This window comes from Mustela nivalis (genome assembly GCF_964662115.1).
Source record: "Mustela nivalis genome assembly, chromosome: 3".
NCBI lineage: Eukaryota > Metazoa > Chordata > Mammalia > Carnivora > Mustelidae > Mustela > Mustela nivalis.
The window spans coordinates 125,508,976-125,534,728 of NC_139022.1; the positions used below are offsets into that span (position 1 = coordinate 125,508,976).

The 25,753-nt window shown below is 34.5% G+C and overlaps 1 protein-coding gene across 1 annotated transcript in view; it reads right to left on the reverse strand.

The window, feature by feature from the left end:
* Window positions 1-24,999, reverse strand: part of TENM2 (teneurin transmembrane protein 2) — a 1,882,184-nt gene extending 1,857,185 nt beyond the window's left edge. Inside the window, exon 1 of the mRNA XM_082724104.1 lies at window positions 24,981-24,999. The gene's annotated coding sequence lies outside the window, so the exon portion shown is untranslated. The remainder of the gene's footprint in view (window positions 1-24,980) is intronic.
* Window positions 25,000-25,753: the final 754 nt, after the last annotated feature.

Here is a 25,753-nt window from a genome sequence, read left to right on the forward strand (position 1 = left end):
GACTTTTCTCAAATCACAGAGATAATAAGTGGATAAGCAGGGGCTGTCTGTACCTGCAAAGCCAAAACAAATTCTTCCATCCCGCTCTTGCTCCCTGGAGTCCCAAAGGCCCACTTCAAATGCTTAATGCGCACGCGCGCACACATAAACACAAGGACCTGGCAGCTGACATTCTAAATGCCTCCTGAATCAAAAAAAATCATTGTTTCTCTGTCTAAAGAGACTAAAGAGGTGTTCTCTCAGCAAAAGAAAAATAGAAAAGTGTTGTTCTGCTAAGTTTTCCTATCCCCTGGTAACATTTACTCCCTTGTCCCCCTGCCCTCTGTGACACTGAACAATGTTCTAAATGAAGCAGTCAGTACCAGAAATTTCTTTCACTGCTGACTGAAATTCACCAAATGCTGACTTCTTCATCTCCTTCTTGCATGCAGTTGGAGGAGCGACTATAAAACAGGACCAGATTCTTCTAGGCCACGTAAGGAGCCAAGGGATCGTTTGAGGGATAGCCTTCTAGTTCCATGAAACTCTCTGTCTGACTTACTCCATGAATCAACAAGAGTCATTAGGTCAGGAATATGACTCCCTTGGTCACCTTACCATTGGAATTCCCTGAAATACTTTTTAGGTCTGTCTTTTGGAAGTCTGATCAAGATGATGTAGGAGATGACACAACCAGAACGGTAGAAGTGGAACCCAAGCTGGAATTCATTTCTGTTAATTCTATAATACTTCCCCTACAAGGACTATCCTTTCCCTTAACACAAATACATTTGGTTTTGTAATGTTGATGTGTTTCTTACAAAGTCATAACAAAAAAAATTAAAACTGGTTAAATACTAAGATTTGCAATTAATTTCCTAGCACCCAGGCCCTGTGTATTCACTGAGAAAAGACTATATATTTTCTTTTATTCTGCCACTGCTTTAAACATGATAGACATTTAATAAATATTTTCTGATTAATTTATAAGGATGCTGAGTGTCATACTAAGAATATACGGTTTTCTTATATTCCGTATACATATATATTTATACAGTTGTGCTTTCTTGTCTCTGGGTCATGTGTAGCATGATTTATTAAACACTTTAATGTAGCTTTTTGGATAAACTATCAACTGTCTTATAGAAAAGATGAACGTTATTTTTAAAGACACAGACTTATTTGTACTTGATTGTAAAGGAATCTTAAGTCACCAAGCGTCATGATGCTGAGAACCCAGGACGGGGTGGCTTATTTTGTTTTCATTAAAGAGTCTCTGGATGGCCTCCTTGCAGGGTAAGGCTTTCTTTTCCACATCAAACATGACTCTTTGTTTCCACTATTTTACCCCAAAAACACTAAAGAAAAAAAGAATTTGTATGTTTTTGGAATAGATTTCAGAAAACATGTGGTTAGGAATGGTATTATTTTTAAATTTTAATAATAAACTCACATATTTTGAAGAACAACAAATCCAACCATCCTGCAAATGTTTGTTCAAAATCTACAGATTCTTTGCTGCGTGCGAGAAAGATATAGAGATGAGAGAAATATGTTTTAATTTCAAGAACTAACTAGAATGAGATCCTTTCCCACATATACACCAAACACACAAAAAATGAAGAAGAAAGCAGACTGTTTCACATATTAGCAAAACCCCAAATGGGAGTCAGTATAAAAATAAACACACACACACACCAACTCTAGGTATTTTACCTACATTTCACCATTAGCCCCAAATCCTCTGGAACTAAGAAAATATTCTAACCTCTTAATATTTCCATTTAGATCTTAATTTAAAGGTAGAAAGGGGGGAAAAACAGGTATAAAGATGTCTTTTATTTCTGGGCAACAAGGAAGGATATTAGAAGTATATAAATGAGAATAGAAAAATCATAATTCTTGGGGTACCTGGGTGGCTCAGTGGGTTAAAGCCTTTGCCTTCGGCTCAGGTCATGATCCCAGGGTCCTGGGATCAAGCCCTGCATCAGGCTCTCTGCTCTGCAGGGAGCCTGCTTCCCCCCCTCCTCTCTCTCTGCCTGCCTCTTTGCCTACTTGTGATCTCTGTCAAATAAATAAAATCTTTAAAAAAAATCATAATTCTTAGAAAGTACTGGACACTTAACAGAAATCTGGTCAAACCATTTAGTTAACATGCTAATCCTATAGCAGATTAATCAAGGCAAAGATAAGTCTGGAGAAAAAAGACAGATAAGGTATAAAGCAGCTATGTGTGCATGGTATATGTGTCTAAGTAGAAATAAAATAATGTAGTTTATCTAGCTATAAAAATTTCCCCAGAAGGTGGGCTTTATGGTTATGTTGCTAACATGAATTCATTTCAAATAGTACAGTATGATCATGCTCATTTGCTACATGCTGGTTGTTGTAGGGATAAGTGCAGGGAAGGCAAAATAGCTTTGTAATAAAGTGTCCATGTTTTGAAGTCTAGCAGATTTGGAACTAAATTCTGGCCCTATTACTTCCCAGGCCTCTGACCTTAGAAAGTCATTTGACTTCTCTGAACTTATGTGCTGTCATCTGTAAAATGAGAAAAATGATCTTCTCACAAGATTTATGAGTTAATATGTGTTAAACTTAGGACAGTGCTTGGCAGATAGTAAGAGTTCAGTAAATGATAGAAGGAGGGTAGTAAGACCAGTGGTAATCATATGGGTCATTGGAACTGTGGATTGTTAAACTGACTTGGGATAATGACTAATGATGTTAGAATTGATTTCGGTTCCTACAGAAATTTTACGGATTTATGTTAAAATCAGAATGATGCTAGTAAGTGGGGGAGCAGTTTATTTAAAAGCATCTTAGAAAAAAAATCATTGTTGATATTGTCAGTTTTCCCCAAGTTATCTCATTCTTTCCACTCTTTCTAGTCATTTCCACCAGGATATTAGCTCAGTTCTATTCCTGGCCTTTCTGAGAGTCCCTCCCTTGGCAATACCATGGATCAAATATACCTTACCAAACAAGGCCTCTTCATAGCTTTCTGGTTCTCAGCAACCTGGGGTCAGTACCACCCAATTTTAGAACACAACCTAAAGCACGTGTCACTGTGACCTTTAGGGGGTACTGATCTGAAGATGCCATTTCTTTCTTTGCACAGTTACTTTTAAACACAGGAGTCAAATCATAAATACTAAAATTTCCAGTTTATCCTGAAAAAGAAAACCAAAAGATCTGACCCCTGAGTCCCTAAGAATAATAATTGTCTGGACCTAAGCAAGGGTGTAGGAGACACTGTTGGATCAGCATCCAGGCCCTTCTCTCTCTTTCCTGATAGAACTATATTGGTTCAGATATAAAACTGCACATAACTTTTATGACTCCAGGAAAAGTGAATCCCTCACAATCTGTGAATTTTCGTTCTTGCCAGGGATGTGTTTCTTCAAGGATATGTGACCAAATATGGGCTAATGATATCTTAGGAGGTATTCTCTGGGGCTTCTGGAAAAGTTAATTCTTTCTAAATTTTCTGAGAAGCTTCCCAAACAATCGTTCTCCTTTATTTTGATACTATTTATTCATGACTATGAGGCTCGGAATGGCTGAAGCCAGTTCACTGTCATCTTACAGATAAAGTCCCATACAGAGGAAAACAGAGCCCTGGGAACTGCAGGGAGACAAAGAGTCATGAAAATAAATCTATTCAAAACCCCATATTAGCTCTGGATTTACTCTATGTAAGCTAATAGTTGCTTTACCTCTCCCATTTTTAAAAAAAATTAAAGTATAATTAGCATACACTGTTAAATTAGTTTCAGGTGTACAACATAATGATTCAACAATTCTACACATTACTCAGTGCTCAACAGGATTAAATGTAGTTCCCGTCTTTCACCAAATAACACTGTTACAATCTTATTGACTATATATCCTATGCTATATTTTTCATCTCCATGACTTATTTATTTTATAACTTGAAATTTGTATCTCTCAATCCCTTTTATCTATTTCACGCACCTCCCCTCTGCAACAGCCAGTTTGTTGTCTGTTTTTGCCTCTCTATTTGTGTTTTGTTTCTTAAATTCCAAATATAAGTGAAATCATATGGTATTTGTTTTTCTCTGACTTATTTCACTTAGCATTATGCCCTCTCAGTCCATCCATGTGGTTGCAAATGGCAAGATCTCATTCTTTTATTATGGCTGAATAATCACACACACACACACACACACACACACACACACACACACATATGTAATATATACTTTATATACATATAAAGATGGAGAGATAGATATCACATCATTTTTATCCATTCATCTATCAATGAACACTTGAGTTATTTCCATATCTTTGCTATTGTAAATAATGCTGTAATAAATGCAGGGGTGTATATATCTTCTTTAAACACTTTTTTTTTGTTTGTTTTCCTTGGATTAAATGCCCTGTAGTATTGCTGGATTATATTGCATTTCTATTTTTCACTGTTTGAGGAATCTACATACTGTTTTCTGCAGTGGGTGCACCAACTTACATTCTGACCATCAGTGAAAAGAGTGCCCTGTCCTATACATCCTTGTTAAGATTCTTTATAACTTGTCTTTTTAGTTCCCACAATTCTGACAGGTATAAAAGGTAGTAAAGACTCCATAGAAAAACCTAGTATAACTGACAAATTGATTCAGTGAAGTCACAGGATAGAAAATTAATATACAGAAATATGTTGCATTTCTATACACTAATAATGAAGTAGTGAGAAATTAAGTAAACAATCCCACTTCCATTTAGACCAAAAGTAATACCACGAGTAATTGTAACCAGGGAAGTGAAAGACCTACACTCTGAAAACTCTAAAACTATAAAACACTATAAAACTATAAAACAAAGTGAAAGACATTGAAGACAATACAAACAAATGGAAAGACATCCCATGCTCGTGAATTGGAAGAAATATTATTAAAATGTCCATACTACGCAAAGCAATTCACATATTTAATGCAGTTTCTATCAAAATATCAATAGGATTTTTCACAGAACTAGTACAAATAATACTAAAATTTGTATGGAACCAAGAAAGACCCTGAATAGCCAAAGCAGTCTTGAGAAAGAACAAAAGGCTAGAAGTGTCACAACCCCCAATTTCAAGATATACTACAAAGTTGTACTAATAAAAACAGTTTAGTACTTGTACAAAAACAGACTAATGGAACAGAAAGAGAACACAGAAATAAACCTACACTTATAGAGTCAATTAATCTTTAACAAAGAAGGGCAGAATATTCAAAGATGAAAAGAAATCTCTTCAACCAATCGTGCTGGGAAAACTGGACATGTAAAAGATGAAATTGAGCCACTTTCTTATACCATACACAAAAATAAACTCAAAATAGATTATAAACCTGGTGATTCACAGACCTGTACCCCTGGGGATAAAAATATATGTTTATAAAAAATAAAAAATTAAAAAAAAATAGATTATAGGCCCAAATGTCAGATCTGAAACCATAAAACTCCTAGAAGAAAACATAGGCAGTAATTTCTCTGACATCAGCCATGGAAACATTTGTCTAGATGTGTTTCCTAAGGCAAGGGAAATGAAAGCAGAAATAAACTATTGTGGCTGCATCAAAATAAAAAGCTTCTGCACAGTGAAAGAATCCATGAACAAAATGACAAGTCAGCCTATTGAATGGAAGAAGATTATTTGCAAATGATGTATTTGATACTTCATGGGTTAATATATAATATAGCATGTCATATTATTGTCATCAAATATATTTGATATAGCATGAGATTAATGTTCAAATATACAAAGAATTTATACAATTCAACACCAAAAACAAACTATCCAATTTTAAGTGGTTGGGGATCCTGAATAGACTTTTTTTTTTTTTTTTTTTTTTTTTTACTAAAAAAGACATATAGACAGTCAACAGACATGAAAAGATGTTCAGTATTACTTATCATATCATCCATTTTGAATGGTTGTCATCAGTCTCTGAATTGACCAAAGTGACTAAGGCAGTATACCCAACATATGCATGTCTCCATCTCAACACAATATCTCTTCATATATCTGCCCTGGTCTGCTTTACTCCTATTAGTTACTTATCAAGCCCAGGTCAGCATTTAAGTTTGTGTCTCTTATTATCAACATTATTAAAACAAATCCTGACCAGGAAAATATCAGGGTTTATGGTGTTTTGGGAGTCAGAATGAAGTATGATAACCGGCGCCTTCTTCTCCTTTTAGAAAACAGAAAAGTGATGTAAAGACATTCTCCCAGGAAATACCTCCTGTTTTTCTATAAATGTGTAACAATTCTGCTCGGAATAGTATAAAATAGTACTTCAGGATAAAGGCTCTGAGATTCAATTGCTTTAGCTATAAATCCTGGTCCTTCAGCTTACCATGGCAACTTTTTAAAGACTCACTATTTTTATGTGAAACATTGGAATAATGACTATACTAAACTAATTGGGCAGTTCTAAGAAGAAAATGAGATAGAATATGTAAAGTACTTATCAGACTTCCTAACTCACATGGAATATTTTGTAAAAATAAAAAAAAAAATGACAAATGGAAACAAGACAATCAGTGAAATGGTTTGTAGTCAACATCTCTCAAATAGTAAATGGCTCTTTAAGATTCAACTTAAATTATGGTATCTAGAACAAATAGCTAGTGAAATGTAAGTATATGTTTTTCCTTAAGATTTTTAACCTAATGGCTTTGATCAACATTACTAGAGTTTACTTTTTGTATGAAAAAAAAAAAAACCCCACAACATTTGTATATCTTCATCTTTGTGTAGAAGTATTAGAAGTATTATATTTATTATGTTGCAGCTTCCTCTGCTATGCTTCAGAATATGTATTCAAGATTTTGGGGGGGCCTGGGTGGCTCAATGGGTTAAGCCTCTGCCTTCGGCTCAGGTCATGATCTCAGGGTCCTGGGATCAAGCCTCACATCAGGCTCTCTGCTTAGTGGGGAGCCTGCTTCCTCCTCTCTCTCTGCTTGCCTCTCTGCCCACTTGTGATCTCTGTCTGTCAAATAAATAAATAAAATCTTAAAAAATTTTTTTTTATTTAAGAATCGTTACCTTGGACAGTTCCTGTATATATTTCTTAGAGTTGCGTTTCAACTCAGGGAGAACACCCCATTTAGATTTTAAATAGAAAAACGAACTAAAAAAAGAAACACATAAAAATTATACATATATGGAATTTTGATTCAAGTAATTAAAAAAGAATGTTATTCTCCCCAAAAGGCAGGAAATAAATTGTTAGTCACCACTAATCCACTGAACTTTGTTGCTAAGATCATTCAATAGCTTAGCTTAGGGATTTTTCATACTTTTTACTCAATAAAATTTCTTCAGTCATTAAATTAATGTACATACCTTGAGCAGAATATAAATTAAATTAACCTTTTTTTGACACTGCTGTATTTGTTCTCAAGGTTTTAACTAAGAAGAGCTATAGGTTGAGTCAGACAGAAAGAACACTTCTGTATATGCCTACAATTTACTTATACCTGAGTTATATATATATTAGTAGATTCAATCTGGAATAAAGTACAAATCAGAGACCTAGGAATTATAATTTATTCTCTACTTTTGCTAAAAATTTATGATATAAGCAACAATATCTGGCTCCTCAAAGATAGTTCCTTTCATAAATATAGAGATAACATCCATGATTTTTTAACCACAGGATAACATGAATTCAAAGAATTAGAAGAAGACAAATTATGATGAATAGAAAGTAGCTGTTAATAAGTCATTATTTTATCCCAAGTGCCTGGTTATGTTTTAGTGAAGTATAATTTACATGGAGTAAGTGCATAAATTTTAAGAATACAGCTCAGTTGTAACAAATATATACTCTCAGTAAGCTACATGCCTCTCAAGATATACAGCACTCCTATCATCCTAGTAAAATCTCTCTTGTCCCTTCCCAGGCAGTCTCCTCTCTACTTCCTCAAAGCAACCCTCTTTTTTATTTTTATTTTTTTGCAACCCTCTTTTTAAAAATTTTATTTTATGTTTTTATATTTTACTGAAGGTGAAACTGATCTACAAAGGACTGCATGTACTTAATGTGCACAATTTGATGAGTTTGAACTTAATACAATCCCCTATGATACCATCACCACAAAGTAATAGACATATCCACATTCCCCAAAGTTTCCTTATGTCCCTCTGTTTTGTTTTGTAGTAAAAACATTTAACACAATACCTACTCTCTCAACAAATTTTGAACTGCAAAATACCATATTGTTAGCTATAGGCACTATGTTGTATAGCAGATCTCTAGAACTGATTCATCTAGTATAACTGAAACGTTATAGCTATTGAACAAGTGCTCCCTTCTCCTGCTGTCTAGTCCCTAGAAACCACCACTGTATTCTCTGCTTCAGTGGGCTTGGTTGTTTTAGGTACTATACACATGTGGAATCACATAGTCTTTGTCCTTCTGCGACAGGCTTATTTACATGGTATAATGTCATCTAGGTCCATCCATATTGTCAAAAGTGGCAGGATTTCCTTCTTTTATAAGGCTAACATTCCATTTAATGTGTTATACTTTCTTTATCCATTCATCTACAGATGAACACCTCAGTTATTTTTATATCACAGCTATTGTACCTAAAATTGCAATGTACATGGTGGTAAAGATATCTCTTCAAGGTTCTGATTTTAATTTTTTTGGATACATATCCAGAAGTGAGATTTCCAGACCAAGTGACAAAGTTTTATCTTTAATTTTCTGATGCATCTTCATATTGTTTTTCATGGGTGTTGCACTATTTTACATTCCCACCTAGAATATACAAGTGTACAGAATGTACAGGTCTCCACATTTTTCATTTTTTTTTTTTTTAGATTTTATTTATTTGACAGAGAGAGATACGCGAAAGAAGGAACACAAGCAGGAGAAGTGAGAGATGGAGAAGCAGGCTTCCTGCCAAGCAAGGAGCCCGATGTGAGGCTCCATCCCAGGACACTGGGATCATGCCCTGAGCTGAAGGCAGATGCTCAACAACTGAGCCACACAGGCACCTTTCCACGTTTTTCCAACTATTACCATTTTTTATAATAGCCATACTAACTGTTGTCAAGTGATATCTCATTATAATTTAGATTTGCATTTCCCTGATTATTAATGATACTGAGCATCTTTTTATATACCTCTTGGTCATTTGAATGTCTTCTTTGGAGAAATGTCTATTGAAATCCTTTGCCTATCCAGGGCAGTTAAGCAAGAAAAAAGGAAGAAGTAAAATTATCTTTGTTTTAAGATGACATAATCCTATGTGTAGAAAAACTTAAAAATTCCACACCAAAAAATGCTTAGAATAAATTCAGTAAAGTTATAGGATATAAAATCACCATGCAAAATTCAACTTCATTTCTAACATTAACAATAAACCATCCGAGGGGCACGTGGGGGGCTCAGTCATTAGGCATCTACCTTTGGCTCAGGGCATGATCCCAGGATCCTGGGACTGAGCCCCACATCAAGCTCCCTGCTCAGCAGGAAGCCTGCTTCTCCCTCTCACACTCCCCATTCCTATGTTCCTCCTCTCTCTGTGTCTCTCTCTTAATAAATAAATAAAATAATAAAAAAAAATCTGAAAAGAAAATAATCTCTTATGATAGCATAAAAAAAAAAAAACAGAATAAAATACTTAATAATAAACTTAACCAAGGAGGTGAAACACTTATACAGGGAAACTATAAGAAAATGAAAGAAAGAAGACATAAATAAATGGGAAGACATCCCATGTGCTTAGATTGGCAGAATTAATACTATTAAAATGTCCATACTATCTGAAGCAATCTACAGATTCAGTGCAATGTCCATCAAAATCCCAATGGCATAATTTAGATAAATTTTAAAAATCTTAAAATTTATGTGTAACCACAAAAGATTCAGAATAACCAAAGTTATCTTAAGAAGAACAAAGCATCACACTTGCTGATTTCAAAATATACGACAAAGCTACAGTAATTAAAATAGTATGGTAATGGCATAAATTATCCAATTCTGTCTACATAGAATTATAGATCAAAGGAACAGAATAGAGAGCCCATACACAAGCCAACATGTATATATGATCAACTGATCAGTGACAAAGGTGTCAAGAACACAGAATGGAGAAATGGTAGTCTTTTTAACAAATGGTTGGGAAAACTGGATACCTACTTACAAAAAAAAAAAAAAATGAAACTGCACAAATCAACTCAAAATGGACGAAAGATCTAAATGTATGACCTGAAACTGCAAAATTCCTCAAAGGATGCATAGGGGGAAATCTTCTTGGCATTAGTTTTTTTTAATGATTTCTTGGATATGTCACCAAAAGCACAGGTAACATAAACAGGTAGGACTAATCAAATAAACAGTTCTTGCATAGGAGAGTGAACAATCAACAGAATAAAAAGGCAACCTGTGGAATGAGAGACAATATTTGCAAACCATATATCTGCTAAGATATATAGTTGAAATTTTTTTTTTAAAGATTTTATTTATTTGACAGAGATACAGTGAGAGAGGAAACACAAGCAGGGGAAGTGGGAGAGGTAGAAACAGACTCCCTGATGAGCAGGGAGACTGACGCAGAGCTCAATATCAGGACCCTGGGATCATGTCTTAAGCTGAAGGTAGACACTTAATGACTGAGCCACCCGAGCACCCTTATAGTTGAAATTTTAATATGAAAAATATATAAGAAATTCCTATAGTTCAATATTTAAAAAAAACGAATAATTCAGTCAAAGCAACCACTCTTCTGATTTCTATCACTACATATTTGCTTTGCCTATTTTATAACTTCATAGTAATGGAAACATGTAATACATAGCTATTAGGTCTAAATTCTTTCATATAATGTTTCTGAAACTAACCCATGTAGTTTGTTCCTTTTTTATTTCCAAGTAGTATTTCATCATATAAAAATAACCTAGTTAGACAATAGATAGGATTGTTTCCAAGTTTCAGCTTTCATGAGGAAAACTGCTATGAATATCCTTGTACAAGACTTCTGTGACATGTGTCCTCATTTCTCTTGGATACGCTTCTAGGAGTACCACACTACTTTACAAGCATGTAATTTGAACATAAACCCAAAGAGTCATGGGTATTTTAATACCCAACTTAGAAAAATTTAAATGTTATTTTCTAAAAATCTTCATTCCATGCTGAAGATGGTCTCTTCTGCCAAAGAAGAACATATCATGCCAAAGGACATGAGAATAAGCTTCAATAAGTAGCAACTTTCCTTCCTCTGAGCTCCTTCTACATGGAAGAAGGCAATGGGAAAGGGACTACAAGTCATGACCAGCACAATGAATGGATAATACATTCTAAACCTGAGCAGAAGATAGACTTGAGAGAGTTGATTAAAATATATCTTCATAGAAGGGTGAAAATGGGTATGGGTTTATGTGTATGTGTCTGTATACAATTTTCCATTTATTTACTCCTACAGGTCCTAAAACTAATGGAAATTATACTATGGAAACTATGGAAACTAACCAATATTAAATTTCAGTCTATAAAAAACATAATACCATAAATTATCATTGATATAAAAGTACCATCACTTTTATTTCTACTTTGGTTAAAGAATAGGGAAAAAAGCGCTCAATCGGACTTTTCTCTAATCACGTCATTCATCAACTTTTGAAACAGTCTGTGGCATTACCAAATTAACAATTCTGAAAAAGAATGCCTTTCCCAGCTTCATTTTCCATGTCAGGGATTTGGCTGTGCAACTCAGAAGCAGAGTACATTATTTTTGTTTCTCCAATTAACACTTTTCTTATTAGTTTCTTATTAATTCAAGTTAACAACAAAAAGTCAAATGTTAAGTGCTAGGTATATACTTTTATTTACCCCATGAGATAGAGCATTTTCATTCTGTGCATTACAATATCTACAGGTGATATCAAATGTTTCTGAATAACTCGGGCCTGGGATCTAGGGCTATAATATCGCTATTAGTGAGCAACAAGAAGAGCAATATACAACATGTAGTACAAGACAGGGTCTCTCATTGTGAAGACACTTACAGACTCTGGTACAGGCAACGTTTATGCAGCTGAGGATTGCATTTCAATAAATGTCCAAACTAAGCTGGGAGAACAACCTGGGAAGTAATGATAATGAACCTATAATATTACTGGTTAAACACAGGTATAGAGAGAAAGGACAAGTGTCCAATTCCTTAGTATACCAAAGGACTTCCCTACAAAGAGATAACCTATAGATTAGAATCCTCCATGGTTACTGGCAGAATAGGAAATAGTGCTCTTGACCTTATAGAGTAAGAAGAAAACCAGAAATCTGTCAGGCAAATGTACAGTGTCAGCAAATACCAACTTCTCTCACTGCATGGAAGGGGGTGCAAAGGTGAGAGGAAGGTCTGCATCCTTTATTTAATTAATAATAAGGAACTTTAATTTTTGCTCAACTGACCTTCATATCTAATGCATTTTTATGGTTAATGTGATTCTATTATATAAACATGTCTTCCTATCACTAAATGTTTAGCAGTTCACTCTTCAGGCTTAATATAATGAGACATAAAAGTGCATTCCTATGACAGATGCTGGCGAGGATGCGGAGATAGGGGAACCCTCCTACACTGTTGGTGGGAATGCAAGCTGGTGCAGCCACTCTGGAAAACAGCATGGAGGTCCCTCAAAATGTTGAAAATAGAACTGCCCTATGACCCAGCAATAGCACTACTGGGTATTTACCCTAAAGATACAAACGTTGTGATCCAAAGGGGCACGTGCACCCGAATGTTTATAGCAGCAATGTCCACAATAGCCAAACTATGGAAAGAACCTAGATGTCCATCAACAGATGAATGGATCAAGAAGATGTGGTATATATACACAATGGAATACTATGCAGCCATCAAAATAAATGAAATCTTGCCATTTGCGACAACATGGATGGAACTAGAGTGTATCATGCTTAGCGAAATAAGTCAAGCGGAGAAAGACAACTATCATATGATCTCCCTGATATGAGGAAGTGGTGATGCAACATGGAGGCTTAAGTGGGTAGAAGAAGAATCAATGAAACAAGATGGAATTGGGAGGGAGACAAACCATAAGTGACTCTTAATCTCACAAAACAAACTGAGGGTTGCTGGGGGGAGGGAGGTTGGGAGAAGGGGGTGGGATTATGGACATTGGGGAGGGTATGTGCTTTGGTGAGTGCTGTGAAGTGTGTAAACCTGGTGATTCACAGACCTGTACCCCTGGGGATAAAAATATATGTTTATAAAAAATAAAAATTAAAAAAAAAGTGCATTCCTTTGGAAGAAGAGGGGACAGTTACAACACACAGTATTACTAAAATTAAAAGTTTACATATGGATATATGAGATATATGTCTTTAAGATACATGCTACTGAGATAGCCACAATTTGGGGAATATATGCTTTGGAAATACATAAGATAATAAGGCAATGGATAATCCAGATTAGGAATTTCTAAACTTTTTTTCTAAATGAAGGCTGATAATGGACCCCACCTCATTTCTTTTGCTTCTCCATTTTGTAGTTCAGGACTGAGCCAGCTGACATTCATACCTGTGGTTCTATCCTGTACAGTACCTGAGCCGGTTTTGACTGAAACAGGGCATACATCAGAACCTGAGGCAACATTATCAGGTGGATTTTAAAATCAAATTTCATCCACTGGGCCCAGGACACCAGCTCTCTCTTAAGTTCCTTTCATGCAAATCAAATCCATAGTTTAAAGTTTCAACAGCAAGATTCAACACTTTGGTGTCCTGAAATCTCTCGCTGCTGTGTCCCACTTTTATAAACGTGGCTTTCTGGAAACATGGAAGGCTGGAAACAAACCTGGGCTCTAAATTTATTCTCTCCGCCACAGGAGGATATAGCCTTGTCATTAATATATGGATTTTTGTTTGCTTTGTTTTTAACTTTCATTTATTTCTTTGACAGAGAGAGGGAGAGAGCACAAGCAGATGGAGCGGCAGAGAAAAAGAGAAGCTTCCCGCTGAGCAGGGAGTCTGACGCAGGACTCCATCCCTGGACGCTGGGATGATGACTTGAGCCCCAGGCAGATACTTAACCGACTGAGCCACACAAGCGCCCTGTCATTACTATATGTTTTTTTAAAAAAGAAAAAAAAAAAAAAAAGAGTGACGTACTGAAACAGGCCTAAGCTCTCTCTTGGTTTTATTCATTTCTCAGAAACATTGTGAAATTTATGTTAAATAAAGCCATCAATAAAAATTAAATTCCACAAGCCCACAATAAAATTGATTCAATGAAAAACAGAGTAAATGCTAAAAACTCAAACTTCTATATTAATTTCTAACAAATTACCACAAAGAATGATTCACAGACCTGTACCCCTGGGGATAAAAATATATGTTTATAAAAAATAAAAATTATATTACAAAAAATAAATAAATAAATAAATTAATTAATTAAAAAAATCTTAAAAAAAAAAGTTATCACAAAGTTATAATATCTAGAGGGTAGAAGTCTAAAGTCAAGTTCTTCTCATGCTTACTCTGAAGGTTCAAAGGAAGAAGCCTTCTTTGATTTTTCTAACTTCTGGTGGTCATTTGTAACCGTCTGTGTTCCTTGGTTTGTGGTAGTGTAATTACTCTTTGCCTCCATCTTCACATGGCCTTCCTCCCTGTGTCACCTCTATGTCTTCATATTTGTTACTCCTTATATAAATATCAGTAATTGGATTTTAGGGCCCACCTTAATTTAGTATAGCCTCATCTTAAATTGCAAAAACACTATTTCCAAATAAGGTTACATTTATAAGTACCAGGGATTTTAAAACTTCAACATTATCTTTCTTTGGGGACACAATTAAACCCACAAATTCTTAATTGCTACCTTTTACTGTTATGTTATTCAGCTTAAGTTTATAAATTTACTCCATAGCAAACACTGTAATAAATTGGCAAACACTATAAATCAGGGCTCAATTTACCATTTTTTGTCTGCAAATGTTTTCTCTTCAGGGCTAGACAGTAAATATTTTAGGCTTTGTACACTATAACATTGTAGCAATTACTTAACTCTGCTGTTACCCTGTGAAACCAGATATAAGCAGTATATAAAAAAAATAGGTTTGGTAGTGTTCCAATCTAACTTTATTTAAGTAGGCCAGATTTACCCTGGGGGTAAATAGTTGACTGACTCCTAGACTAGACTTAAGAAAGTAATTATAGAATGTTAATAATGTGGACAAATATCACAGAGTGTCACATCTATAGCTATTACATTGTCAACAGCACAAAAAATCTGAGTAAATATTCCATTGGTATTTGAAAACTAATATTCAGATCTGCAAAGAAATTGCTCATGTCAATGATGACGGAGTGAAGTTGCAAAATACATGTTTTCTATCTTACTCATTAACATAAGTAAGAATAAAAACCAATATTCAAGTCCGAACTACTACATTAATCAATTAACTGCCACCATTAGTTAGTTAGGAGTTTGGCAAAAATCAAGGGAAAATTTTTCAAGAACCAATTGGCCACGTGGAATTTATAATTTTTTTTTTTTTGTAAACTGGGTCCTACACGTTATAAAACTTATAATAAACTTGTGTGTGCATATAGATGCATACTTTTTTTCTGGACAGCCTGTTGTCAAACTTTTGCCAATATACCACCTGAGGTTTATAAACACCCGAGGTTGGTAAATATTTCTGCAAATGGGAGTAGATATGTCAGAAATGTAAGCTGTGATAGCATGTTGATGTAACTCAGAATACACAAAGAGAGTAGAGTAGTAATAAATTTTATTATTTCCTAAGATTAGTCTGAACTGTGCCCCTCATAGTTCCATTATTACTTATGTACATAATCAAGAAACTAGAGCCCAAGAGAAAGATACATGAAAGAATAAATCCTCATTGCCTTAATGATTAAAATTAGGATTCCTATTAACTTGTTTATAGTCTCTTTCTGCAAATTTTTGTAAAACACAGAACACTATGCAAGAGAAATGACTTAAAGTTGCATTGACTATCTGAACCATACCTTAACTTGTGACATCTTTGGTACACAATGACTTGGACCTCTCTTCTTCAGGTCAGCTAGCTCTTGAAACTGGATCCTCTTTCTTATCTGCTGTTCACTGGGTATTGATTCATTTGTATAATTAGCCTTTCAAAGTTTCATTTCCTCCTTAAGGATTATTGACATACTACTGCATTGTAAATATTATGAGAATTAAAGGAAGGAAAACACACAAAAAATGCTCTTAACAAAATAAGCACCAAATAAATGTACATTTTAATCATCACTCCCACTAATTCTACTATTACTAATATAATTATTAATTTTTCCAGAAGGTCTCAATTTTCTGGGACTCCAGGAAGCCTATGTCAGGCTCCATAGCTAGATATAAATGATGTCTGTAAAATAAAATATAAATAATTCAATTTCTGCTCACTTTTCCTAAAGTCATTCCAGGGTATGAGCAAAAGAACTGGTCTTTATGGTTTCATGGCATAAAATACCTTATGGCAGAAAATGTTTTGGTCTCAAATAATTGCATCGAGTCATGTAAGCACTTATTCCAGCTAATGTCAGTAGAAGGAAATGCATGTTGAATTCTATCTAATGTTGAACACTGCATGTAAAATCAAGCCATCAACTAAGAAGTGGATATGGCATGATCATTTCTATATTGTGTGACATGTTCCTGTTGTACTGTCAACAAACATAAACTTTAATCTCCACAAAGAGAGTTTCTGTAAACTGTATGTCACACTAATGCTTTTATTTTGCATGCCACTTTTCCCCAGAGAAATTCCTTTTACCTTGATTTCTTTACCACAATTGTAATTCATTTCTGACTGACATGCTGACAAATCTATCCAATTTCTTTATATTACTGTACAGCCATTGATTATTTCAACATATTTTTGCTCTCTCTTTTTTTCTTTTTCAAATAAATACTGTTCCTATCATCTGCACAGATAGCTCTGAAAATATATTCAAGTTCAAGGGGGAAGTACATGTCCTCAATATTAGGCTTGCCATGTCTAATTTGAAATTTTGTGTCTTGACTTTGGACAGCAGATTGAAATAATTTCCCCATCACCGAAAATGTCTTTTAGAATTTAAAATCTATCAGTATCAATATACTGTTGTTTTAAAAACTGATGTGGCCTGTCTGTCTATACATAATAAATGAGCACAATATTGAGCTAACAATGGAATTTTAAATTCAATTTTGTGTCACATTAGACCAATCCCAAAATGGTGAAATAGGGATTGAGATTTTGCTAGATGTTTGGAAAACATGCTGCCTATGCTATTTCCTTTCACCAAGTACTTTTTTCCCCCCTCCTAAAGACATTCCATACCATGTTCCTCAAGGCCACTTCATAGTTCTCTATCCATCTTGACTTCTGATTAATTTATTAGCATCATTCTTTACACCATGTGCCTCTTGGCAGGCATTCACATTCTAACCCATCAATGCTTAGCTTCCCTTCCCCCTTAAATGGGATCATAATAAGTAGGGAGACATAGATACTTTCACAAGTGCTCTCTAGTTGGACCAATAAGTCTGTCTCTTTCTTGTCACCCTTAGAGGCATGGACCTTGGCCACTTAAGCCTTTGCCCATTTTTTATGCACATAATTGTATTCATTAACGGAAAAAATAAAACCTCATGAAGATGTTGATACTCCCATTTCTTATTTTCTATCACAATAATTAAAAGAATGTTCTTGAGAAGAGCAACTTGGTTCTCATTTTACTAAGATACAACATTTGTCCCTACATTTACTTCTAAAATTGGTTCTTTTGCTGGTGTCACCTATGTGATCATAAACCTCAGTATATGACATTCATAGATGATTATCTTTAAAATTGAAAAAATGAGAGCTTTTATTAAGGCCATCACTTTATCAGTGAATTAAAATATATCTCAGGTCAGTATTTATGAAAAAATAAAAATATGGGAGTAAAAGAAATTTAAGTAGCTTTTGTTTTATATACACATTTAAGTCAGGTTTGATTAAAAAGGTTAATTTTATAGTAAGCCTCACAAATTAATTTTTTAAAAATTGCCTGGATTTGACTCATTCTATTCTGATCCTTTTAAATTGTTGGATCGTTTTTCACCTATTGTGAATTTGATATCAATTCATGAGAAAAGTGATATGATGTCTATTACATTTATAATTTTAGAGCTCTGAAAAGTAGACATATTTTCGTGAGTTCAAAAATAAAATGGTTTATTGATTTCAACTATCCAGAGATGTTTTTGATTGTCAGGCACTCACAATTTGGTGGTAGATATGTTGGTCCTTTTCTATGCATTTGAAAGTTTAGATCAAAACTACAAAGCATCACATGAAAGGGCAATAAACCACAATGGACAACTGTGCTGATGACTGTTCTATGGCTACAGAGATAAGGTATTACAGCACTAAGCTATAACTTCTCATATGATGCTTAGTTATGTCTAGGCTTAACGCTGTCTTCTATGTTTTATTTTCATTGTGTGAAAGAAAAGGAAACAAATACAAACATTCTAGATTTAGTAGCCACATAGATACTCTCTTCCTCCTCATTTTTCCTTTGTTAATAAAACTTAGGATTAATAGTTGAAGTTATGTTAAAAAGTTTCTGGCAATCCAACAAATTCTAATTTACTTTTTTACTCATATTCCTTTATATTTTCTTTAAAAAAATAGTTATTCAATCATGGATTTATCTTTTGTTACTGTTATTTTATCTTTCAGTGCTGATCTTCCTTAAAAAATGAACAACTTATAGCTAAGACGATAGAAGTACCGCAAATAACTATCTTATTTTGGCCTGAATTCTATAGTGTTGCAGTTTATTTTCCAAATCGAGGCATAGATAACCTGGTCATTCATATTCTATAATATCATAAAGCAGCATCACATTTGTTGAGTTTTTAATGTCTTGTAATTCTGCAGTAACTAATGGAGATTCTCTTCTCGGAAACTGAGTGGGGAAGCATTCCTGTAGAGTGTGCCATTTCCAGACAATGTTCTCTTAATTTTTTAATGCAACTATTATTATGATTTATAATTGCATTTCAGGATATATTCATTGTTATTAATGAAATTCTTAACTCCTGGGATAGGATATTTCATGAACGTATTTAGTAATATCAGACTTTCGTGAAAAAGGATGCAAGCCTTACTTTTTTTAAGTGTATCAGACCTTGCAAATTAAAAGGCCTCCTATGTCTAAATAATTCTAACTCAGAGGGGTGTGGAATTTGAGGGCAGTTTTTCATCACTTGGCTTAGGAAGATATACAAGGTACCTAATCATTTTATACATCATAATTTTGAACTGTTTTCTATTTTAGGGTACCTACAAGTTATTATGAACAGTGTGGCTTAAAAACGCTGGTGAAGAGTTGACGTTCTTTCTTTTATAATCACACTTGATTAAAAATTCTGTTAATTGGTGGATTCTAATAGGATAGAGCATGTCAAAATGTATTTCCTATATCTATTACACCAGCTTGACTTAATGACTAATAGCTGTCTGGGAAAAAGCAGAGATTTTTTCAAAGAGGAACAATGTGTTCAAGCTGCACAAGAGCACTAGCATTTCAAAATCTTTTAAATTGAGAATTCAAGAGAAAGTGCATCTCTGTTGACTACATCTATAGGGTCTATTACCCAAGATACAGGAAGGAGGTTACTATAAATGTCTCAGTCTTCGTAGTGTTCATCTTGAGCATAGTGGAATAGCAAAGCTCCAGCATATGAGCTATATTTGTCTCCTGATAGTGTATTAATACAATAACCTTGCAAGATAGAATTTTATTTTATTTTATTATTTTTTTAATTGGATCAGTTGCAAGATAGAATTTTAATAAATTCTTACCCTTATTCTTTTTCAAATTTCTCAGAATCAACCTTTGGTTATAGCAAAGGTTTGGACATTATTTCCCATTTATCCAAAAAATTAAGGAGAAAAGAAATACCTAATGCTGCGAAATATATTTAGCAAAGTTAAATATTAGTTTGGAATTAAATATTTATTCCTTATCTTTTTAATTTATTAGATCCTGGAGGTAGAACTTGAAAAAAGTTTGACCAGAAATTAGAATCTGTATCTCCTACAAGTCTTTATTCAATGTACAGAAAACAAATTTAAAAACAACATGCAAGTCAACAATGGGGGGAAAGTCTACTGAACTACTTCTAGAATAATACAAAGAAAATGTAGCAGCATCAAGCAAAATGGTTGTCATTGACATAGAGTTTTTAGAATCTGGGGCCAACATAATTATATATTTCCTTTAATGAAACATGTGAGAGTTATCCTTATGGTAATAGAAATCCAAAAGATGGGGCAATGAATCCAGATGTACTAATCAAACACATCAATTATTAAGGAACCTCTCAGACACTAGTTTATAAACATTCTGTTACAAGAAAGTCAGAACAGGCAAACAAGTTATTGCAAGGTGCTAGAAGCTGTACCAGGCATTGTGATATATAATATTTTTTTTAATTTTAAGTACTTATTTATTTATTTGAGAGAGAGAGAGAATGCATGCATGCACAGAGAGAGTCTTCAAGCTGACTCCCTGTTGAGCACAGAGCCCATTGCAGGGCTCTATCCCCAAATCCTGAGATCATGACCTGAGCAGAAATCAAGAGTTGATGCTTAACTCACTGAGCTGCCTAGGCACTCCCAGGTATTTTGACATTTGAAAATGATTTCTAATTTTACCAGAAGTCAGAAATATATCCACTTCAGCTAAGCGTAAAACAACAGCACACCACTTGTGCCCACATCCTAACAGAAAGTCATTTGGCAAAGCAAAAATGTCTATAGGAGATGAAAAATTATCTTAGGATGAAAGAATAGAAAAATCCCATTACATATCAGCAGGTTTTTTGTTTCTGTTTTCAAAGATAGAGTGTGCATTCATCATGGAATTTTGAAAGGAAGGAAGAAGAAAAATAAGAAGAAATGTAGGAGACAAAAAAGAAGAGAAAACATTAATGCAAGCTATAAGATACACCAAAAGTTCTGAAGGTTTAGTTACCCTCTCAAATTTGCTGTGAGATCAATAGGTTCGTAGGATGTCCTCTATCTTCAGTTGCTAATTTGGGAGGCATATCAACAACAACAACATTATATATATACTGATTAGATATTTTATAAAACTGATATTAAATTCAGAGGTTGGGTTAAATCACCAGGACATTTATATTCTAGTAAACTATTGTCTTTAGACTTCAGACTTTAGAACTTTCAGGTTTAACACATTAATTTTAGCTATAAAAACACTCTTCCTTTCCTCCCTGGCCCCTGAAGTTTCTGAACTGAGAATGTAGATGCACTTAGTGTTTACTCCAGGTTAATTATGTGTGGTGGCCATGCTGCATTTTGGCATTCCATGCTACATAATTTATAATACATTACTTAATTTACAATCTGGCTAGATTGTTTTGTTGTGTAGGGAGGCTCAAATGGAACATATTTCATTATCTTAGCTCCTAGAAGAACACTGTAGAGAATGAAATGGGCTTAAATTGGCATTCCTCACATTATGCTAGGTTTCAGAATGACGGAGTCCAGTTGCTTTTAGCTAAATCAGACAAACGGTCTTGCCAAAATTCACCAATATAAAATTCCTGGGTTACACATAGGTATCATCATATACAAAGGCTTCCTGCATTGCTGGCAAAAAATGAACATTTTTTAGCGATGCAAATTAAGAAGTCACTATCATTGCTGCAAAGACAGAATAAAAAATTCTATCTTTAAAATGTCACAAGTTAAAATATTCAGGTCTAACTTTCATTTCTGTATTTTTCAGGTTTCAAATTCTCTTATACTAGTAAACTTTTAGGATCTCCATCTTCTTCAGATCTTTCATGATTTTCCTTTAAACAAACACCACAGGGATAAGAGAATAGCCACATGTGGCTCCCTGTATGTGGTCATGCCCTGTCTGACTTTTCTTAGTGAGTAAGTTGAGGTTTTCCCTGTGTGGGTTACTTTAGCAGGGATTTGAAACTTTCTCCAAATGTTGTCACACATGATGGTGGCTATTGACATACATAATCTACAAGTAAAACTGTCCCATAGTAAAAACAATCTCTGGCTTTCTGTTTTATGAGGTAAAGAGAAAAAAATACAGGTATCATCTTAAAAGCTGCTTCCAGCATTTGTCATAGAATGGGGCTCATTTTGCTGAAGGAACACAAATAAATGCACAGAACGATAACAAACACAGAAAACGTGATATTTGGAAATAGAAGATGAAACTCTGAGAACCCCAGGGCTGACGGCGAGGGCAGGGGAAAACTATCCTCTATGGGCAAAGGGCCCAAAGAGAAGTGCATGTGTGTGTGTGTGTGCGTGTGCGTGTGTGTGTGCTTAGGGCAATGAGAAAGTTTTTGGAGAACTTTAAAGTCTATCACAAAAAGATAATATTTTGTTATGTAGGTCCTTATGTGATACTTCTTCATTATTAGCAACACTACTCTAAAGATGAGTATGCTTGTATGAGGGGGCTAATTTGTGGGGATGAGTTTCATGTCTGTACCAACAGGTTAAGAACACAGACCAAATGAAGATACACCACGAACACCTTTATCTTGTTAGAGACGTACAGAGATTACTCTGAGAACTTTGGAATTTTGTAGGATGTGGAATTACAGTGAGGGTCATATCACTTCCTCCTGGAATGCAGCAGATAACTTGCATTTGAAAGAGGTCCATCTGGCATCTGACCGACCTGCACAATCCTTACTTGCACAGTTCAGGTGGAGGAATTACGTGAAATGAGGTAGGGAGGAGATATTAGGAGATGATGGCAACTATGGAAACTCTGCCATTTCCAAGTGGACCTGCTGCTCTTCAGTTTCACAGCATGTGGGCCATATGAGAACATGTGCCCACTGTTCCTAGAGTTACTTTTTTTTTTTTTTTTTTCCAAGAGAAAATCCACATCTAAATATTTAGGTAAAATATTGCCTCTTAAAAAAAAATAATGTCTGTGAGTCACATTGATATGAGGGTTACCTGTTTGTAAACCTCACATACATATTAGCTGAAATCTCACTCTTTAAAAAAATACAATTAAATGGTGATGTAAGTTCTTTTTCAGGTTGTACAAACCCAGAATATTCATCTTTCCCTTCCCTGAGGTATGGGTCACATTTAATAGTCCAAGATTGAATGCCAAGTGCCACCTCCACATTTTAGGAAGCAGTAGGGAGAAACTTGACAATGTCAGAGACAGTGGGGTATTCTCTACACTGTAGATTGAACTTTCTTCTCACCAAGGGCAAAATAGCAAAGCAGCTGTCTCTTGAGGAAGGTTTTCTGTAAGCAATCACCTGATATTGGAAATATATATACCACTGGTTTACATTTAGTCCCATGGTTATAAATTGCTATAAAAGAGTCTTAGAAATAGAGTCCTTTTTTGTTGTTCGCTTGTCCATCTAAAAATACTATTATTTTGATATAAGAATAGAGCATAAATTGGGGGATGTCCAGGACAAATGGACAGTCATTATCTATATGGCTGGTGCAAGAGGGAAACTATAATATCAACACTTTCCCATCTCTGTCATATCTACTAAGAATTCTCATTAGAAGGAAAGTGAACTAGTAGATCATAGTGCTGATAATTTCATCCATTCCCAGTTAACCTGTTGTGACACACCACAGCAACAGAGTTCAAAAACATTTTTAAACATGAAGATATTCCAAAAATTATTTTTTCCAATTGTTAATGTTTACTTTAAAAATAGAGAAAAACAGAGAAAAGCAGAAAAACAATGTTATAGACATCCATGTTCCCACCAGCTAGATTTAACTAATATCAGCAAATTTCCACGTAAGTTCTTTCTTTCTTAAAACAAATATTTAGAGAAAATCCCAATACGCAAAGCCCACATAGAGCTGAATTATCTGAAGATGAAGGAAGGCTCAGAATTCTACCCTTTATACAACACCCACTACCCTCAGTGTTCTGCTGAATATTGCGTTGGTAAGATTTAATAAGGCATTGACAATCAGAGACAAATGAGTACTCTTATCAGAATTTAGACTTCTGATTATACAAGTAGGAAAAATGAGTCTACAACCATACTTTTCTCAAATTTCCCCCCTTCCCTCTTTTAATTCCCACTCCCTTCTCTTTCTTCCTTTTTTTCCTTCTTTCTTACTTTTTTCCCCCTCTCATCCTCTTTCTTTTAAAGGAGCTCTTGGTTTTATTTTTATTTATTACACATGAAACTGTTATTTGCTCTGAGTTTGTTATTCATCTATGTTCAGGAAATTTCTCAAGACATTTTGTCCTAATTCTCGACTCGAAGAAAATGATTGTTTTTGCATATCTATCCTATCTATTACACACTTAGAAATGAAGTAAACTAAGTCATCAGTAAGAGTACCACCGCTTCTGATTTTACATGATGATTCATAATATAGCAAATGCTTTATCCTTTTATAAAGTCAAACACATCGGAACTTTATAGAAAAGCAATAACTAAATGATGCTAAATACAGAAATATGATTATAATCAACTCTAGCCTTTGACCTTTTGCATCTAGACTTGAACATCGGTCACATTCCGAAGCCTATCTTAGTACTGCCCTATGATTTTAAGCTCTACATTTGCAAAACCAGATTAAAGGAAAACAACAACAACAACAAAATACACAAAGAGATGGGATTCACAGTTTTTAAATGGGAATTCATCCAGAATTTCTTTTGCCACTTTGGCCATGATAACACTTAACAATACGGAACAGTAAGGTGGCTGGCATGCACAAAACAGGGTCTCAAAATGTCAGGGACAAGTGGTTTATTTCTGTGTCACATAGCTATAGCAAGCATTTCATTTCCTCTGAAAAACTCTATTTGTTTAATTTATCTGAGACACGAGCCCCTGAGAGTTCCTGAACAAGTTTTACACAATGTATTCTGTACACTTCAAAAGTAAGAAATAAATATGATATGACTTACCCTGACCTCTCTTCCAGTAATTTCTGCCTTCATTCACTCCTCATTTCTAAAGAAGGAAAAAGCATGAAACACTTACAGTTAGTGTTCTTAGTAGTTATATAATTTAACCCAGAATATAATTCAAAAATTAACTGCTGGAAAGGCAGTTTCATTTTTTAATCTTTGACAAGTTGTTGAAAACTGTTTAAAAAAAAAAACACTTTATTGAGGTATGATTGACATATAAAAAGCTTTACATATTTAATGTGTACAACTTGATGAGTCTGAAGATAAATATGTACCTGTGAAACCATCACCACAATCTGTACTATAAGCATATCCCTCACTTACAACGTTTCTTCTGAAAATTGTGTTAATGTTTGCTATCATTAACTACCCACTTTACTTGTTATAAACCAAAGTAGATCAGCACACATCTGTTCAGAAACCGAGACTGCTCCCTTTTTCTTCAGAATCCATCTGTCTTTAAACTTTTAGTTGAATGTAGCTCTTTGATCTATACTTCACTTTGGAATTAAAAAAAAAAATTCTTTAACTGCATTGGAAAGAGAATACATGAACAAATTTTCCCTTTCCTGTTATTTACTTAGGTCAACACTCCTTTTTCATTTACTCTTAGTTCTGTAATTATCTCATCTTTGAATAAGTCTACATTAATTTAGAAGAAACAATCAGGCAGCCAGATTCAATATGAAATAAGAAAAATGAGATCGTGGAAATTTCACAAATTATATATTCTCATCTTCAGAACTAAGGGATGAGGTGGGTGCAAA